Source organism: Chenopodium album, chromosome 18 (assembly GCF_948465745.1).
Source record: "Chenopodium album chromosome 18, dcCheAlbu1.1, whole genome shotgun sequence".
NCBI lineage: Eukaryota > Viridiplantae > Streptophyta > Magnoliopsida > Caryophyllales > Amaranthaceae > Chenopodium > Chenopodium album.
Window position 1 is genome coordinate 14,679,419 of NC_137851.1, and position 6,722 is coordinate 14,686,140.

Sequence of the window (6,722 nt, forward strand, 5' to 3'; positions counted from 1 at the left end):
AGAAAATTGAAGCTGCATGGATTTGTAAAAGGCCCAAATTTTGCTAGGAACCCTAATTTTGTGACTAATTAATTCACGTAATTTGAGTGAGCTTCAACTTGAAGACGGTGTGGAGCAAATCTGTAGGTGTTAGAGCGAAATGGATTATTGTAATTCTAATGAGATGATTGAGATAAGTAATGATTTTGATTTGTTTAATTTTGGGCAATATTTATTAATTGGAGATATTGGGGTTGCTGTTCTTGAGAAGTTGGTTAATTATTTGTTCATTGTGGTTGTTTATAAGAAATTGAAGAATATGGGTTACAATTGGGGTTGTTTGATGTTGAGAAATTGAATAATACTGAATTTTGTGAACTTACTTTATATTTGATTAGGGGAACTGTAATGTTAAACGATTGTTAGTTGTTCTGTTAAGCCATTTTGGGGAAATATATTGATTAAGTATTGATATAATAATGTGAATTGATTTGTATTAATTCATCTTTAAGTTTAGTGAATTATGTGTTTGAAGACATTTGGTGTTCTGTTATTGTATTGTAGCTGTGCCATATACTGTATTGTTGCTGTGTTTTATTATGAGTAGTGACGAACTTGTTAATTTCTAATTTAGGAGTATCATGTTGATGGGGCCAGATGCGAAACCTGTAGCTCAGATAGTTGTTCAAATAGTGATGACAGTGCACAATTTGATTTGAATGATGATCTGACTGTTGATTTTGTGGAGGGTTTTGACTTGAATAAGGACCCTCCTGCTAAATGTAGCATTCCCGGGGAGGGTGTTGAGTTGAATGACAACTGTGGTGTGGGTTTACAAAGTGCAAGTTTAGGGTGTTCAGGATCAAGTAGATGTTTAGAGGCACCTTCATTACCTCATCCTGAAGTAGGAATGGAGTTTAGTACTTGGGATGACTTGAATAATTATTATCGTAGATATGGGGAGCAAGAGGGATTTGGGGTTGTGTGTATAGGTGGGTGAAAGAATGCTGTGAAGATTGGGTCATTTAGCACTTATGTTTGGAAGTGTGAGTGCTACGGTATGACAACATATAGGAGGAGGGTTGATGGGAAAAGGGTTGTGGTTTATGATGACCCATCTAAGAAGAAGAAGAGTAAAAAATGTAATTGTCCAGTTATGATCTATGGGCATGGCAACAATGAAGGTGTGTGGCACATCAAGAAAACTATTAATGAGCACAATCACATGGTGAGTCTTGAGTTGTCAAGGCACATTGCAATGTATAAAAAGCAAAAAATTACCAAGCATTTGGAGCATAGGATCGAAACTGACCATGCATCTGGCGCCCCGATAGGGCAGATTTTCAACATTTGGCGGGCCAAAGACACGGTGTTGAGAATGTGGGATTCACGAAAAAAGATATTAATAATTTGGTGAATAGAAAGAGGAGGTTAAAGTTAAAAAATGGTGATGCCAAAATGGTGATGCCTCTGCTATGTTGGAGTACTTTGATAGAATGACTGCCGATAATCAAAAAAATTTCATATGCATCAGCTTGATAACAAGGGGATATTGAAAGACATCATGTGGGTTGATGCTCGGAGTAGGGAGGTGTAACACCCCCAATTTACTAACAAATAATAAATAAGAATTAAAGGAAAAATAAACAACCTTTGAATAAAATTGCGGAAGCATATACCTAAATCGGAGGTATTACTGCCACACTCGACAACCTGTCAAGTGTTAAGGCTTAAAAAATCCCAAAAATTATGATGAGTCTATTTTATATATATTTTATTCCCCGTCCCACGGTCATATTTGTGCTTATTTGAGCTCTTTGGAGCTATTTTTATTACTAATATACGTTTTCTAGTATTTTTGTAGAGTTGGTATTATTTTGTAGGAATTTGCAGAATTATGACGATTCCCGAGCTCATTGAACCACTACAAAGATATTGGAGTTGGATCGTATTTTATGACCAAATATTTTTAGCCCAAGACCAAGTTAAAGGAATTTAATTCGGTGATTAAGGGCTCTATTAAGTAAAGAGGTCCAAAGTTTCAATGTTATATTATTATCATGGACCAATCAAGTGTTGCGGACCAAGTATGAAGGAAAGAAGTAATGGCCCAAAGAAAACGAAGACATGAGGCTCATTTCGGAGCTCTAGCTGACCCGATCGAGCGAGGCCTGGCCCAGTCAGGCGGATATATTAAGCAGGTTATTTTAGAGATTGGGCCTGTAAATCATTGGGCCTTACTCCGAATTCGTGCGTCTTGATTTTGTTAGGATTTGGTTGATAGGAGTTTGAGTGTTAGTGGGATTAGCCATCATTCCTTATAAAAGGATGGAGTAGGAGTACGTAAGGGAGGGAGTTTTAGTTAGATTTATTTGTTTTGTTTTTCATTAGTATTAGTTTTAGTTTTATTAATTTGTTTTAGTTTTAGTTTTCTTTTCTCTTTCTCTCTCTAACTCTTTTCTCTCTCTTTCCTCTTAATTAAACTCTTAGAATTGTCTCTCTCTTGTTTCTCTCTCGACACTCTTGGTTTATGCAATTTCATACTTCCTTCTTTTGGTACTATCTCTTCTCTATTTTATTACTTATTTTCTTTGCTTTAATCTTAATCATGTTTTCTTTAATTGCTTTGATTAGTTTAGATTTTAATATGCGTGAGTAGTTTAATTCTAGGGTTTTTGGGGATCCATAATTAATATGAAGGGATAATTTGTTATTATTGATTGTTGATATTGCATGATAATTTCTTATTGAATTGTTTTAACGCTTTACAATTTAGATTATGAATCGAGCAGATGTGATTGATTGTAAAAGTAAAGCAATGTTGAATTGATGAATCGATCAGATGTTAATTTGATATTAAAGGTTATTTTCAATAGGAACTTAGATCTAATAAATTGCGAGAGCCTGTTAGATCTATGTTGATTAATAAATTGCGAGAGCCTGTTAAACATGTTATCTGTGCAATGTTAATTGTTGATTGTTATGTTTTTATCCCGGAATATTAATTATTGGTGAACTATGACCCTGGGCCTTTTATTATTGATTTCTCCCTACTCTTGATCTCCTTAATTTAGTTCCCTTAACAACAACAATTTTGGTTACTTGATAATCTAGATTATATTAATTAATTAGGAATAGAAAGACTTGTTTTCCTGTGGATTCGACCCTACTTCCCTATCTACATTAGTTAGAGGACTTAGGTAATACTTTTGATTAGGTGATACGACTTTAGCCTGTCAAATTACAACCCAATAAACTAGGTGAGCTATTTATACAACTTTATAGACTCGTTGTAGCATACTAATCGAAACACTTGATCTCCTTTAGCTACGATCACTTGATCAACCTGTTACAAACTTGACTGCTCACCATTAAGGACAAATTCCAAAATAGATCGTCGCAGGGCCACCATAAGAAAAAGACATGGCAGCAAACACAAGTAGCACAACAAAACAATACACACGTCAGCAAAAAGCTGAGTAATCACCACTTACCAAGATATTATGAATAATAATAAAATAACTAATATAGTAGCTCACTTAAAAATGTAGTTCAAAACTACATTACACATTGTACTCTGAAAAAAAAACTTTTATCAACTCAACCTCGAATACTAATACGATCTTTTACTCAATTAACTCATATATCTCATAAGTGTGTCACGCTCTTTGTTTTATACCTAGCCTTGGACATGAGTAATTCGAATAACAAACCAACAAATATAAAAACTTGAATACTCTCAATAACCAGAAAACACCTTGAACCAGACCACATACGGGTCAATTCCCACTAGAGGGGACCATTGAAAAATAAATAATAAAGATTGTACCTCATTCTTAACTCATGATTATCATCCTCTTACCAACATGCCAAGGACTAAGGTATATAACGCCGAACCTCAAACCAAGAACAAAGTAATAATAATGCTCAACCTTTTGATCTCATACGTCGATCAAATAATCATTCACAATTAATAATTTATATCTCAACAATGGCACAAATTCCCAAATAACATAACAATTCAATTCATAAATATCTCAACTTTTAGGGAAATAATACTAATAACCCAAATATAATCAAATCTCAACCCAAAAATAATACTCCGCATTAGCAACCCTAAACCTCAATAAAACAATACTCCCTGTAGCAACAACATTAAAACCCTAGAAATAATCAATCAATGCGACAATTAAATCATATAATACCACACACTAATCATATACATATAAATCATGATCATATATAATCCACAAATTATAAAATTTACACATAACAATACGAAGTATAATTAATACTAACAATTTATAATCAAACAAATCGGAAAAATTAATTAAGGTCGTGTGATTACATATAATAAATAATACAATCAAATTAATCAAACATCATCAAAGAAGTTCGTGTGATTACCGTTCGGCTAAAAAAAATAAAACAAAGGGCTGCCGAACTTGTGAATTGTTGATAGCGATCCAAGACATCACGCATAGTGCTCCAAATTAATTAGCAAAGATCCAAATTTTGATCTCATATATATAGTGATAATTACCCATAATTAAAGGGGTGGAGGTATTTGGTGAATTGATTTTCACAAAACATCAAAATAAACAATATAATAAAAACCCATCAAAGCCAAGACACGGCTGCACATATGGCCATATAAATAAATATATAGGGTTTAAGATAACTTATATAGGATAACAAAAATAGAGTATAAAATAAAATTCATAAAATAGTTTAAAATATCTTATTTTAGTCACAAAATATATTTGATAAAATCTTAAAATTCGGGCAAAACAGGAGGCGTATCAGTATTTTAGAGATGTTGTTTGCTTTGATTCAACGTACTTAACAAACCAATACAAATTTCCCTTTTCAAACTTTGTTGGGATCAATCACCATGGTTAGACCATCTTACTGGGGTGTGCTTTGGTCTCACATGAGAATGCGGAGATGTTTGAGTGGCTATTCAAGACTTGGGTTTCTTGCATGATAAGAGGAAAGCCCCTGACAGCTATCATGACAGATCAAGATGCCTCGATGAGGAAGGCAATAACAACTATTTTCCCAATGACACAAACACGCCATAGGTGGTGTATGTGGCACATCATGAAGAAGTTTGGTCAGAAATTGGGTGCTCTTACTAATTACCAAGATGTGAAAGATGCATTGCAGCATGTCATCTACATCAGCATTACTCCAGAGGAGTTTGTAGAATCGTGGTGGGTGGTGAATAAATTCAAGCTTCAAGAGTATGATTGCTACGAGTGGCTGGAAGGTGAGTATTTTGTGTACTCTAATATCATGTAAATAGTTGAATATTTGTGTTATTGTTGGGGCTGATGTATGCTTGATGAATTTGTATCCTTTGTGATGATGTTTAAATGTTAGGCCCTAATGTAGATGTTTTCTGCCCGAGAACACATTGCTTATATTTTTTAAATGCAAGTTTGTTACTTGAAATTCAGTATAGGCTGCAGTGGTGATTGTGATTGAAGTTGTGCTTTTTGTCTATGAATTTCTGACTAGTTAACTACATATATACTTACTTTGTTTCCTTTTAATTGACACGTTTTATTTTAGCATTATTGCTTGTCATGTTAGACTTGTTTGGTTATAGTGTTCATTATAAAGTTCATGACATCAAATGTTGATGATTAATTTATAACATTACATCAGAGAGTATTGAGAAAGATTTGTATTTATATTGTATAATAGGTAGAGAGTTTTGGTACTCTAAGTTTGGTATGTGAAAAAATCACAGAATGAGACAAGTATTTCTGTCTCAGATAGTCAGATTCCTGTATTTTTGTGGCCTGCTGCTGAATTGTTACCGTGATTGTATAATAGGTAGAGAGTATTAGGTTCCTGTGATTCATTTGGCCTGCTGCTGAATTGTTGCTGTTATTGTTGTGCTCCATGTGTTGTTATTGCTATTATTGTTGAGACCCATGCCTTCTTAATTGCTGAAGTGCCATTTTTTTTTTGTTTTTTGTTTTTTTTTATGTGGTGGAGGCCTATACGAGGAGCGAGAGATGTGGATTCCTGCATATGTTAAAGGTGTATTTTGGGCAGGAATGCAGACAACTCAACGTGTTGAGAGCATAAATAGCTTTTTGATGGTTATATTAACAAGCACACCCGACTATGTGAGTTTGCTCCTAATTTTACTGTAAGGGGATGGAAAGCAGAGCTAATGATGAGAAGGAAGCGGATGTTAACTGTGCTTGTTTTGTTAGGCCTCTGATATCAGAATTTGTGTTGGAACGTAAATTTCAGAAGCTTTATACGGATGCGAAGTTTGTAGAGGTACAGAACCAGTGCAACCGTGTCGCATATTTGACCCTTGTGTCAAAGAAATCGGGTCACATAACGAGGAGGAGTATGTGTTCTTAGACCGTGTATGGATTTATTGCAAGAAAAAGTGGAAGGAGACTCCCCTCAAAGGTCGGATGAAGGACTATACTGTTTTGTTCAACATAGAGAGAAAAGAGGCGTACTGTGACTGTCGACACTTTGAATGTCATGGAATTATTTGTAGGCATATAATTAAGGTCTTAGAACATACTTGACAGGTGGAGAAAGGATATTAGTAGGAAACACACTCTTGTTAAAGTTGCCTATCACGATGCGTCAAAAACAAATGAGGTGCGAAGATATGATAAGTTGATGTTAGACCTTGAACCTGTTGTACTGCGTGCTTCATCATCGTGTAGACACCCATTTGTGTCTCCCCAAAACCAAACCCA